This window comes from Monodelphis domestica, chromosome 2, assembly GCF_027887165.1.
Source record: "Monodelphis domestica isolate mMonDom1 chromosome 2, mMonDom1.pri, whole genome shotgun sequence".
NCBI lineage: Eukaryota > Metazoa > Chordata > Mammalia > Didelphimorphia > Didelphidae > Monodelphis > Monodelphis domestica.
Window position 1 is genome coordinate 388,373,212 of NC_077228.1, and position 13,891 is coordinate 388,387,102.

At 37.9% G+C, this 13,891-nt stretch overlaps 1 pseudogene; it reads right to left on the bottom strand.

Moving 5' to 3' along the window:
- Positions 1–1,391: 1,391 nt before the first annotated feature.
- LOC100618439 (stress-70 protein, mitochondrial-like) lies at positions 1,392–5,386 on the bottom strand (annotated as a pseudogene).
- Positions 5,387–13,891: the final 8,505 nt, after the last annotated feature.

The window sequence follows — 13,891 nt, forward strand, 5'->3', positions numbered from 1 at the left end:
TTAAAGCACTTCATAATCTCCAATCTACTTTTTTGTCTTATTGTTATTCCTTTTCCCCATTCCATAGGCCAGTCAAACTGACCTTACTGTTATTTACACATGACATTCAACCTACAATTCTCATACTTTTACTAAAAATTGTCCTCTGTTCCTAGGATACCCATACCAAAGGCAAGAATGTGGAGAAAACAGGATGCTTTAGGTAAGTTGAAGAGTCCCATTTATCACCTTGTTTCAAAAGGAATAGTTCTAGATAAAACAAAGTAGACTCATCTCTTTCAGTCTATTTTCTCCTTGTTTTGCATAGGTCTTGCCTAGATAAGGAAGCACCAGCCACAGATCAGTACTTGTCTAACTAGATGAACCTGTCTTTACTGAATCTTTTAAGGATTATGATCCCCTATCCTTAATTTTGTGACATGATTTTGTTTCACACTGAATTATAGTCACTGCTACAGATAGCTGTGTCAAGCTTTTAAAACAGTGATGTGAACCTTTTAGATGTAGTAGTAGTCTCTTGGTAACCGAGGATGACGATTGTCTTCGTGCGTTTTCATAGTGTGCACAAAGACACTTGTGCATGAAGGAGATTTAAGTGGAAAAGTCGATGCACAGAGATAGTCCCACTCTCTCGGTGTTGGAAGCCTGGGTCCATTGGCACAAAAAATCATTACACCTGGAGACTTCCTCAGCTGCATTGGATGGCCGTGTTGTCTTTTATGCTCCAACATGCCCTAAGCACTCCACAGTGCTTTGCTGCATCACCCTCTCAGCCTTTGAAACTTCTTATTGGTTTCTTCCGTCTGTTTGGCCGAAGTAGTCTTCACATGCTGGGTGAGCAAAGCCCTAGTTCACCAGGGGTCAACAGTGTGATGGTGAACCTTTTAGATATTGAGTGCTCAAACTGCAACCCTAATGCCCATGTCAACCACACACCTTAACCCAGATAGAGGAAGGATGAAGCATTCTCATTGGGCTGCTGGGTAGAGGGGTGGGTCATGTGGGAAATGTCATTAGGCACTTGGATCGGAGGAGGAAAGTAGCCCCCTCTAGAAGGTGTTTACACTCATGCCATAGGTTCACCAACACAGCTTTAAAATGATCAGTAAATCTCCCCCCACCCCTCACTGGCTCTTAAATGCAGCTAGAAAATAAAATAGACTGGGGATGAACATTTAGAACTTTGTATTGTCTGAATTACCTAGTAAATGACAATTAGCTAACATACTCACTAGAATTTCTACATTAAGGAAATTATATATAAAATACAGCAAAAACACAGGAAGACTGAAGTTTGCCCGTTTCTTCTCAAGAAAGTCCTTGTGTCCTTTGTTCCTAAGTTCCACAAATGTTTTCCCAATTTCTGCTCCAGTCAAGGTCAACTGGTGACATTATTGCTTCCCTTCCTTATGATCTTCCTTCTATTCCCCAGAAATAAAACTTCTAGAACCTTTTTACTCAGAGGCCATCTTTTTATAGGCCATTTCAAAGAGCTTTCATGATGCATGTTGCAGAGTAGATGCCACCTGCCTGATGTTTTCTTCTGTCTCACTGTCTTTGTGAGGCAAGAGAGTTCTCATTTTAGAGATTTCTTCTTTAAGTCTGTTGCACTTATCTGCTGGAAGTTGTTCTTTCAATTCTTCCATCTTTGTTTCAGTATCATGAATAATAACTTCTGTTTTTTTTTTTAAATAGGTTCTACACCTTCATTTTTTCTTGTGTCTTCCTTGGCATTCTTCTCTACATTTTTAACCATATTCTCAATGTCATCTTTGCTTAACCCACCAGAAGACTGGATCAAAATTTGTTGCTCCTATCCTGTGACTTTATCCTTTGCAGAAACATGTACAATTCCATTAGCATCGATGTCAAATGTGACTTCAATCTGCGGAACTCCATGTGGGGCTGGTGGAATTCCAATCAAAGTAAATTGGCCAAGAAGTTTATTGTCTGCTGCCATCTCTCTTTCTTTCTCTCCTTCTCCTTGGCAAATGTCAAATGTGTGTGATCATTAATAATCACAGAAAACACCTAGACATTCTTGGTTGGAATAGTTGTGTTCTTATTGATTAGTTTGGTGAAAACACTTCCTAATGCCAGAAAAAGAGAAGAAACATCCGGAAATAACACATTTCTGGCATCACCAGCTAACACACTTCTCTGAATGGCATTTCCAATAGCCACACACTCATTGGGATTCACAGCTTTACTAGGGGCCTGGGAAAAGAGTTCCTGTATTATGTGCCAAGCCTTGGGCATTCTGCTCCTGCCATCGACTAGAATGACTTCTCCAGTGACACTTGCTGACTTTAGCATCTTGCATGGCCTTCTGGAATGGGGAAATAGTCCTCCTGATAAGAGCAGTGGTGACCCTTTCAAACTGAGCTCAAGTTAGCTTCATATTCAAGAGTTTGGGTATAGAACTTGTAGAAAGGAAACAGGACTAACAGTTGGTGGGGGAAGGGGCAACTGAGTGTGGCAGTTGGGTCTTGTGACTAGCACTTCCTGCCTGCCGGTTGGGACTTGCTTCCTGGTGTGGGAGGAGGAGGAAGCTCATTCAGCCCAGTCTGGAGTGGCATGCTCTTCTTGGTTCAGCCGGAAGACACAGGCTTCTGAAGGTTAGACCTGTTTTTGTTTGCTTTCTATCTACAGCTAAGATTCTGAATTATACAAAACTGGACTGATATAGAGTAGATGGGAGTGGGACAAACCCTCTGCCAGCCTCTGGGGCCTGGCCTTATACTCTGAAGCTAAGGAAAAACTCCAATTCCAACTGGTTATTAAACTTTATATTATTTGAATTCACAGTCAGATAAGTGGCCTATCTTTTCTGGTCATAGAGGGAGCTGAACTTCAGTTCAGCCATTCAAAGACAAACAGACCTCATTGGACCCCTTCTGCTTCCTCTCAGCAGGGGGCATCTCCCTCCCTTGCTTCACCAAGCAGTGTTCCCTCTCCCCTCTCTCCTCCATACCCTGCTACAAACCTCCCATTATCCCTGTTTTCCAATTCCCTGTTTCCTTTCCTAATAAATATTACAAACTCCATCCATCCATAGTCAAATGTGGTAAGTTGTGTCAGTCTGCACCGAGGAAGAAAGCTCACACTTGGTCTTCTCAGAGCCTCACCTAAAGAGCCAAATTGTCTTTTGTCAGGTCAAGTCCTGTATCTCTCCTGAACTTTACAATGTGCTTGAGTAAGACTGATCAAAGTCTTTGCTTCCTGGGAAAGTATCTCCAAAGGTAGATTTCACCTCAAATACACCTTTCTGAATTTCTAGGATAGAAATATCAAAAGTTCCACCACCTAGGTCATACACAACAATGACTTTGTCTTCAGAATTGTATAAGCCATAAGTCAAGGCACCAACTATAGGCTATTAATCACTCGAAGTAATTTAGGTCAGATATTTATCCAGCATCTTTGTTGCCCTGCCTCTGTGAATCATTTAAATAAGCAAGTATGGTGCTAACAGCATTTTTGCTGAATGTCCTAGATAGTTTTTTCTACTGTCTCCTTCATCTTCATCAACACAAATGTATCCATATGATTTGAGGAATATAGCTTTCTGTGGGCTTCTACCCAGGCATCACCATTGGAAGAATGGACAGCTTTGAAAGGAACATTTTTAATGCCTTTTTGCTCTTTAGAATCATCAAATTGAGGGCCAATGAGTGGTATAGAATATGCTGTGTGGGTTGGTGACAGCTTGTCATTTGCCTGGCATGCCAACCAGGCTCTCATTGTCTGCTCTGAAGACTATGACTGGGAGAGTGGTTCTGGCACCTTCAACATTCTCCAACATCTTTGCTTGTTTCCCTTCTATTACTGCCACATAGGAGTTAGTTGTACCCAAGTCAATACCAATAACTGTCCCCTTGATTGCTTCTGATGCATAGTCCTACCTTGAAATAATTCAAAAAGCCTCATGATTAAGGCCATTCCAGCCATCCTAGTGGAGGATGACATCTGGGCTGTAGGAAGTGGCTCCAGTAAGGTGAGTGATGGTGGTGTGACTGTGTTCAGTATGATGGATGGACAGGGAAGGGTCAGCTGAGAAGCAGAGTAAAGACATCTGAAGGTGCTCAGCATTGCATATAAGGTTCTTCTCTATTTACCCCTGTTTTGTTTCTACCTTCACATCTCCCAATTTTTTCCCTTTTATATCAGCCCCATCCCACTTATTTTATTCCTTTCCCCTCCTATTTTCCTTTAGGATAAAATAGCTTTCTATATCCAGTTGATTGCATATGTTCTTCCCTCATTCAACCAATTGTAATAAGAGTAAGGTTCACATGCCAAGCTCCTGCCCTCATCTATCCCATCTTTCCCTCCACTATAAATGTTATTGCATGCCCTTTATATGCAATAATTCACCCCATTGTATTTTCCCTTTCCCCCTCCTCCAAAAACTCTCTTCTTTCTCATTACTTAATTTAATTAGATTTTAAAAATATTTTCCTATCATATTCAACTCATGCCCTTCTATCTATGTATATTCATTCTAACTGCTCTAATAATGACAAAGTTCTTTGGCACTGCAAGAATCATCTACTTGTGTAGGAATATACACAGTTTAACTTTATTGAATGTCTTTTGACTTCTCTTTCCTGTTTAACTTTTTATAATTCTCTTGAGTCTCATATTTGAGGATCAAAATTTCCACTGAGCTCTGGTCTTTTCATCAGGAATGTTTGAAAATTCTCTGTTTCACTGAATACCCATTTTCCCCCTGAAGGATTTTATTCAATTTTGTTGGTTAAGTGATTCCTATTTGAAGTACAAGTTCCTTTGACCTATAGAATATTATATTTTAGGCCCTCTGATCCTTTAATGTAGAAGCTGCTATGTCTTGTGTTATTGTGACCATGGCTTCATGATATTTGAATTGTTTGTTTGTTTTTTTGGCTGCTTGCAATATTTTCTCCTTGACCTGAGAGTTTTGGTTATAATTGATGTGGGCTGACAGTGGGAAATAAGGGGAAATAATAGGAACGGGACCCTCATATTGTAAAATATTGCATTTCTCACTAGCTAGCACTAATTAAATATCAACTGCAAAACCTGTAGTTTCAGTATTAGTCAAGAATGAATTTTAGATATTCAGTTATCTACTCTGTTTACTAGATCTGTAACATTCTATCCTAGGCATCAGTTTTGAACCTACTCTTTTATTAATAACTTATATTGCTCTTAGAAATAATTAATTACCTATAGTGGGCCTCCACTGTACTGCCTTTTCCCCCCAGTACCCATGTTCCCCCTCTAGAATGGTGGCAAGATCTCTCCTGCATTGACAAATGGTGACAAATTGGACAATGGAGGAACACAGAACCTGTACACTGGGGACTCTGGCATTCCAGAAGAAACCCTCAATCTTGCACATGCTCCTTTTTCCCTATGGCAACAAACTTCAAGATGTAACTTCATGTGGGTTTGGAAAAGGAAATTCTAAGCTACTATACCCCAATAAATATGCCAACCTTGATCCACAGGGGTTAGACATTGTCATTTTACAGAGGAACTTTTAATCTGATATTATCAGCTCCAAAGAAAATACTCAACTATTCCCTGGGCATGTCCATCAGCTCTAATTTTACCTGATTAGCCTCCAGACTATTCTACCAGATATTTGGGTATTATACCATCATAAACCACTTCTTTTTAAAATAAAATTCTTTTCTTACTTTTTGACTGAAAGGAGTTTGACTCTCCCATTCTTGGAGGGAGACCTTGCTACAAAAGTGGGGTACATTTTCCCACACCATTTTGTTCTCAAGATTTATCCTTTTGGGATCTCTTTCAGGAGGTGATTGGTATATTCTTTCAATTTCCATGTTGTTCTCTGGTTGTAGGATATCAGGGAAGTTTTCCTTGATGATTTCTTAAAAGATAACTTCTAAGTTCATAGCTTTCAGGTAGTACAATAATTCTTAAATGATCTCTCCTGGATTTATTTTCCAGGTCAGTTGTTTTTTCCCATGAGGCATTTCACATTTTCTTCTATTTTTTTCATTCTTTTCTTTTGTTTCTTGATATGTCTTGCAGTCATTAGCTTCCAATTGCCCAATTCTAATTTTTAAGAATTGATTTTCTTCAATGAGCTTTCATACCTCCTTTTCCATTTGGTCAATTCTTTTATGGAAAGAGTTCTTTTCTTCAGTGAATTTTTCTACCTCTTTTTCTGAAGGGCCAATACTGTCTCTCAAGCAATTTTTCTCATCACTGCATTTTTGCATATTTTTTTTCCATTTGGGCAATTATGCTTTTTAAGAAGTTCTCTTCTTTGGATTTTTGTGACTCTTTTACTAATTGACCTATTATGTTTTTTCCCCCTTTTAAACATTATTTTGTTTGGTCATTTTCAAACATTATTCATTAGAAACAAAGATAATTTTCTTTTTATCCCCCCCCCCCCAACCACCCCGCCCAATGGCGATGCGTGCTTCCTCTGGGTATCACATGTGTCCTCAGTTTGAACACTTTTCCAAGTTGTTGGTATTTTCATTAATGTGTTCATTTAGAGTCTTTCCTCAATCATATCCCCTCCACCCCTGTAGTCAAGCTGTTGCCTTTCCTCGGTGTTTTTACTCCCACCATTTGTCCTCTGCTTGCGGGTAGTGTTTTTTTCTCCTTGATCCCTACAGATTGTTCAGGGACATTGCATTGCCACTAATGGAGAAGTCCATTAAGTTCTATTGTACCACAGTGGATCAGGCTCTGTGTACAATGTTCTCCTGGCTCTGCTTGTTTCATTCTGCATCACTTCCTGGAGGTTGGTCCAATCCCCATGGAATTCCTCCACTTTATTTATTATTTATTATTATTATTTATTATTTTTTTGCCCTTTTAGCACAATAGTATTCCATCACCATCATATACCATAATGTGTTCAGCCATTACCCAATTGAAGGGCATCCCCTCATTTTCCAATTTTTGGCCATCACAAAGAGCATAGCTATGAATATTCTTGTACATGTCTTTTTCCTTATTATCTCTTTGGGGTACAAACCCAGCAGTGCTATGGCTGGATCAAAGGGCAGACAGTCTTTTATCGCCCTTTGGGCATAGTTGTAGATTGCCCTCCAGAATGGTTGGATAAATTCACAACTCCACCAGCAATGAATTAATGTCCCAACTTTGCCACACCCCCTCCAGCATTCATTACTTTCCATAGCTGTCATGTTAGCCAATCTGCTAGGTGTGAGGTGGTACCTCAGAGTTGTTTTGATTTACGTCTCTCTGATTATCAGAGATTTAGAACACTTTTCATGTGCTTATTAATAGTTTTGATTTCTTTAACTGAAAATTGCTTATTCATGTCCCTTGCCCATGTATCAATTGGAGAATTTCTTGTTTTTTGTACAATTGATTTAGCTCTTTATAAATTTGAGTAATTAGACCTTTGTCAGAGTTTTTTGTTATGAAGATTGTTTCCCAATTTGTTGCTTCCCTTCAAATTTTGGTTACATGGGTTTTGTTTGTACAAAAACTTTTTAATTTGATGTAATAAAATTATTTATTTTACATTTTGTGACTCTTTCTATGTCTTGCTTTGTTTTAAATTCTTTCCCTTCCCACAGGTCTGTCATGTATACTATTCCGTGTTCACCTAGTTTACTTATAGATTCCTTCTTTATGTTCAAGTCATTCACCCATTCTGAGTTTATCTTGGTGTAGGGTGTGAGGTATTGATCCAAACTTAATATCTCCCACACTGTCTTCCAGTTTTCCCAGCAGTTTTTTTCAAATAGTGGATTTTTGTCCCAAAATCTGGGGTCTTTGGGTTTGTCATAGACTGTCTCTCTGAGGTCACTTACCCTAAGTCTATTCCACTGTTCCTCCTTTCTGTCTCTTAGCCAGTACCAAAGTGTTTTGATGACCACTGCTTTAAAATATAGTTTGAGATCTGGGACTGCAAGGCCACCTTCCTTTGTATTTTTTTTTCATTATTTCCCTGGATATCCTTTATCCTTTGTTCTTCCAAATGAATTTTGTTATGGTTTTTTCTAATTCAGTAAAAAGTTTTTTGGAAGTTCAATGGGTATGGCACTAAATAGATAGATAAGTTTGGGTAGGATGGTCATTTTTATTATATTGGCTCATACTACCCATGAGCAGTTAATGTTTTTCCAATTGCTCAAGTATAGTTTTAGTTGTGTGGAGAGTGTTTTGTAGTTGTGTTCATATAGTTCCTGTGTTTGTCTTGGCAGATAGATTCCTAAGTATTTTGTTTTGTCTGAGGTGATTTTGAATGGGATTCCTCTTTCTAGTTCTTGCTGCTGAGCTGTGTTGGAAATATATAGAAATGCTGATGACTTATGCAGGTTTATTTTGTATCCTGCAACTTTGCTAAAGTTGTTGATTATTTCGATTAGCTTTTTGGTTGATTCTCTACGATTCTTTAAGTAGACCATCATATCATCTACATAGAATGATAACTTGGCCTCCTCATTGCCTATTTTAATGCCTTCAATTTTTTTTTCTTTTCTAATTGCTACTGCTAGTGTTTCTAGTACAATGTTAAGTAATGGAGGCGGTAATGGGCATCCTTGTTTCATTCCTGATCTTATTGGGAATGCATCTATTTTATTCCCATTGCAGATGATATTAACTGATGATTTTAGATATATACTGTTTATTATTTTTAGGAAAAGCCCTTCTATTCCAATACTTTCTAGTGTTTTTAGTAGGAATGGGTGTTGTATTTTATCAAAGGCTTTTTATCTGTCTATTGAGATAATTATCTGATTTTTGTTGGTTTGCTTGTTGATATGGTCAATGATGTGGCTGGTTTTCCTAATATTGAACTAGCCCTGCATTCCTGGTATAAATCCTACTTGGTTATAGTGAATGACCCCCCTAATCACTTGCTGAAGTCTTTTTGCTAGTATCCTGTTTAAGATTTTTCCCTCTATGTTCATTAGTGATATTGGTCTACAGTTTTCTTTCTCCATTTTTGACCTGATTGGCTTCAGAATCAGTACCATGTTTGTGTCATGAAAGAAATTTGGTAGAACTCCCTCTTTGCTTATTATGTCAAATAGTTTGTATAGTATTGAGATTAGCTGTTCTTTGAATGTTTGATAGAATTCACTTGTGAATCCATCTGGCCATGGGGATTTTCTCTTAGGGAGTTCTTTGATGGTTTGTTCAATTTCATTTTCTGATATGGGATTATTTAAGAATTCTATTTCTTCTTCTGTTCTTCTAGGCAATTTGTATTTTTGGAAGTACTTGTCCATATCGCCTAGATTGGCATATTTATTGCCATATAATTGGGCAAAGAAGTTTTTAATGATTGCCTTAATTTCCTCTTCATTGGAGGCAAGGTCCCCCTATGATACTGTTAATTTGTTTCTTATCTCATTTATTAGTTCAATAGTTCTATCATTTTCAATTATATTAATTTCTCCCTTAATTTTTAGTATTTTTAATTTGGTTTTCTTCTGGGGGTTTTTAATTTGTTCACTGTCAAGTTTTTTGATTTGCATGTCCAATTCCTTGACCTGTGCCCTCTCTAATTTGTTATTATATGCACTCAGGGATATAAATTTTCCTCTGAGTACTGCTTTGGCTGCATCCCATAGGGTTTGAAAGGATGTTTCACCATTGTCATTTTCTTCAATGAAATTATTAATTGTTTCTTTGATTTGTTCTCTAACTAACCAACTTTGGAGGATCATATTATTTAATTTCCAATTGATTTTAATTTGGCTCTCCATATACCCTTACTGATCATTATTTTTATTGTCTTATGATATGAACAGGTTCCATTAATTAGTTCTGCTTTTCTGTATTTGTATGCCATGTTTTTATGACCTATTGTATGATCAATCTTTGTGAATGTACCATGTGCTGCTGAAAAGAAGAAGTATTCCTTTTTATCCCTATTTATTTTTCTCCATATATCTATTGACTCTAATTTTTCTAGGATTTATTCACCTCTTTTACCGCTTTTTTATTTATTTTTTTGATTTGATTTGTCTAAATTTGATTGTAGTTGGTTCAGATCTTCCACTAGTATAGTTTTTATTTATTTCCTCCTTCAATTCTAGTAGTTTCTCCATTAGAAATTTGGGTGCTATACCATTTGGTTCATACATGTAGATTAGTGAAATTTCCTTGTTGTCTATACTCCCTTGTATCAGGATGTATTTACCTTCTCTATCCCTTTTAATCAGGTCTATTTTTGCTTTGGCTTTGTCAGATATCATGATTGCTAATCCTGCCTTCTTTCTGTCAGTTGAGGCCCAATAGGTCTTACTCCAACCTTTAATTCTGACCTTGTGACTATCTACTGACCTTATGTGTGTTTGACAGCATATGGTAGGGTTTTGGATTCTAATCCATTCCGCAATTTTCTACGTTTTATGGGTGCGTTCATCCCATTCACCTTCAATGTTATGATTGTCATTTGTGAATTCCGCAATATTTTGATATCATCCCCTACTTCTGAACTTTCTTCTTTTACTATAACCTTTTAAACCAGTAATTTTCTTTAAATCAGTCCCCCTAATCCCCTCCCTTAATATGTTTCCCTTTCTGGCCCCTCCCTTTTTTCTCCCTTCCTTTCCCCCTCTTCTTCACTCCCTTTTTGTACTCCCTCCCCCCTACCCCCCTAATTTTCCCATCTCCTTTACCCTGTTTGATAAGATAGAGTTCAAGATCCAAATGGATCTAGATGCTCTTCCCTCTCAGAGTTGATTTCACTGAGAGTAAGATTTAAGTAATACCAATTAGCACTCTTTCCCTCTCCTTCTTATAAGAGAATTCTTCCCCTCCCCTTCCCGTGTGTATCTTTGTGTGACAAAGAGTATTCTATTTAATTTATTTCTATTTCTTCAAGTTTATCTTAGTACCCTCATTGATCCCCCCTCCCTTTTTCTTTCTTTTTATCTTTTTCCCCCTCCAAATCATGTTAATGCCACGATCTTTCCCTATGAGTCACTCTATTATTCCTTTCTGGTTACTCTATTATTGCATACAATTTTTGAAAGATATACATAAAATTTCCCCCATATGTTAGTATATATAATTTGATCTAATTGTAGCCCTTATAGAGGAGAGTTTGAATAAAAGAAAACAAAAAACACTTTCTCCTTTTCTCTCTCTTTCATATTTACCTTTTCATGTTTCTCTTCGTCTTTGTGTTTGGATGTCAAACTTTCCACTGAGTTTTGGTCTTTTCTTTGCAAAAACTTGGAAATCTTCTATTTTGTTGAATGCCCATACTTTCCCCTGGAAGCATATAGTCAGTTTTGATGGGTAGCTGATTCTTGGTTGAAGAACCAGTTCTCTTGCCTTTCTGAATATCGTGTTACAGGCTTTGTGGTCTCTTAGCGTGTTTGCTGCTAGGTCTTGTATAATCCTTATTGGTGTTCCTCTGTATCTAATTTTTTCCTTAGCTTGGAAGCTCTTGAATTTGGAGATTACACTCCTGGAAGTTGTCTTTTGGGGATTTAGTATGGAGGGTGTTCTATGAACCCTTTCTATTTCTATTCCCCCCCCCCCCCATTTGAGAATATCAGGGCAATTCTCTTTGATGATTTCTTGTAGTATGGCATTGGGATTTTTGTTAATCTCTGGTTTTTCAGGTAGACCAATGTTTCTCAAATTGTCTCTCCTTCCTGTTTTCCTGCTCTGTCACCTTGCCAATGAGATATTTTATTTTTTCTTCTAATTCATTAATTTTTTGACTTTGCTTTATTAATTCTGGATGTTTTGCAAGATAATTGGTTTCCAGTTGCTCAATTCTGGTCCTTAAGGCCTGGTTTTCTGCTTTAGTCTTTTGGCATTCAGCTGTAATTTTTTGGTTCTCTAATATAATTTGTTGGTTTTCTTTTTGAACCATTTCCCACTTCTCTTTCCAGAGGGCTTCTGTCTTTTTGATGATAAGCTCCATTTGAGACTCTTCCATGGCTTTTGGACAATTTTACTTTTTCTTTTTTGGTTTTGCCTTTGTTTGAGTTTTGTCCAATATTTCCTCTGTAGCCTGAATTTTTCCTCCATAAAAATTTTCTAGGGTGACAGCTTTCTTTTTTGATCTCCTGGTGGGATTTTGAGACTCTTGTGCACAGTTAGCTGTTTTTTTCTGGATGTTTTCAGTTCCCTCTTTAGTCAGAAATCAGAGTCTGCTGAGCAGGATTTTTGTGTATGGAGTTAATGAGCAGCCTCTAGGTTTTCCTCAGTCCTTTGCAGCTTTTCTCCGTACCGTCCTCCAGGGGGCGCTCAGTGTCTGATCTCTCTTGCCTGCCTGGTTTTCAGGTTCAGGTACTTTCCAGGGTGAGTCCCTTGCCAACCTAGTCAATTCTCAAGGACCCAAAAAACGCTCCCTGTTTGTTCCAGAGGGACTCCTGTCTCACTCCCTGGCTCCGGTGGGCGCGCTGGCTCTGGGCACCTGTGGTCTGCACTCTCTCATGTCTTGAGTTTTTCTGCCTAGCTGCCTTCAGGGAGGGGGTCCCCCTGATGTCCTAGTCAGCTCCCAAGGGCACAGAAGTGCCCTCTCCTCGCCTCAGAGGATCCCCTTGCTTGTTTGTCTCGGCATGTGCTGGCCCCGGCTCCAGTCACCAAAATAAATTTCTATGTTGATTTTTATTTTTTTATTTTCTCATTTTCCTGCTTTTTTCTTTTCTTTTAGTTTCAAAAACTTTTCAAGTTGGGCTCTAGAACTGTGGTGAAGGGAACACTGTTCCAAATTTTAGGTGCTTTTTGTGGATGTCTTCAGAACCGGCACTGAGGATCAATCTGCTTTCAGTTATTCCAAGGTGGTAGGATGTAAGGAGAGGTGTCTTTTTTAAACTAAGGGACTCTGATCTGTAAGTAACCCAAGAACTTTTTTATCCCTTGAAACCATGACCAGAGTCCCTTGCTCCTTTTTGATTGCAAATACTAGTGTACGCTGGTACTCTTCCTCACTCTCTGACTGTGCCCCAATGCTATGACATAGTTCTGCTTATAGGCCCTGAAACAATAGTACTACAGCCAGGGCAAACAAAGTAATCTCCTTCTGAGCAGCTGTCCAATTCTCCTTACCATCTATAGCTTAGAATTACAGAAGCCTTGGCTGTTACTTCTGCTGTGCCCAAAATGTTTTGATTTGGTGGGCCCTGCTCTGGGGTACTGAGCTCCACCTTTGTCCCAGTGAACTAGATCTCTTGTCTTCTAAGTTGTTTTGGAATAAAAAAAAAATTACTTCACCTTGCTTTTTTTGGATTATGCTGCTTCAGAATTTGTTTTGAGGCATTATTTCTTTGTCTTTTGGAGGGTAGTTTGATATAAATCAGTTGGTCTTCTATACCTTCTTAGGCATATTGGATCTGCCTCTGTGGTTTACTTTGAGTACTTTAATTGCTGGTAACTGACGAGGAATAAATGAGATTAAAAAACTCCACAAACCTTTGCAAATCTTTAATGAATGATAATGAATCTGATTTTCAATTATATTTTTTAAAGATTATTTATCTCCTGATTTTGTTTCCTTCAACCCAAAGTCTAAATATTACCAATAAGCTCACAAATTCTATAAACTCAAAATCTAAAATGGTGTACTTTGTATTTATGCAAATAGCATTTATCATATTTTAGGTTTTTCTCAATAGCAAAGTCAACAGCAATAGATTACTTTTTAGTAAAAGTTGAGGGTTTGCAAAACCTATATATTCCACATATCCCAAAAGACAGTATAGTTTTAAGTTTCAATGGCTTCAAAATACACTGTCATTCCCTATTTCTGTACTATATTTTTTCTGTCTATCTATCTATCTATCTATCTATCTATCTATCTATCTATCTATCTATCTATCTATCTTCTGTTTATCCTTTACTGTTTTAGATTCATTATACTTTTTCATAGCTGGCATTGATATAGCACTTTACCTATTTTATCTCA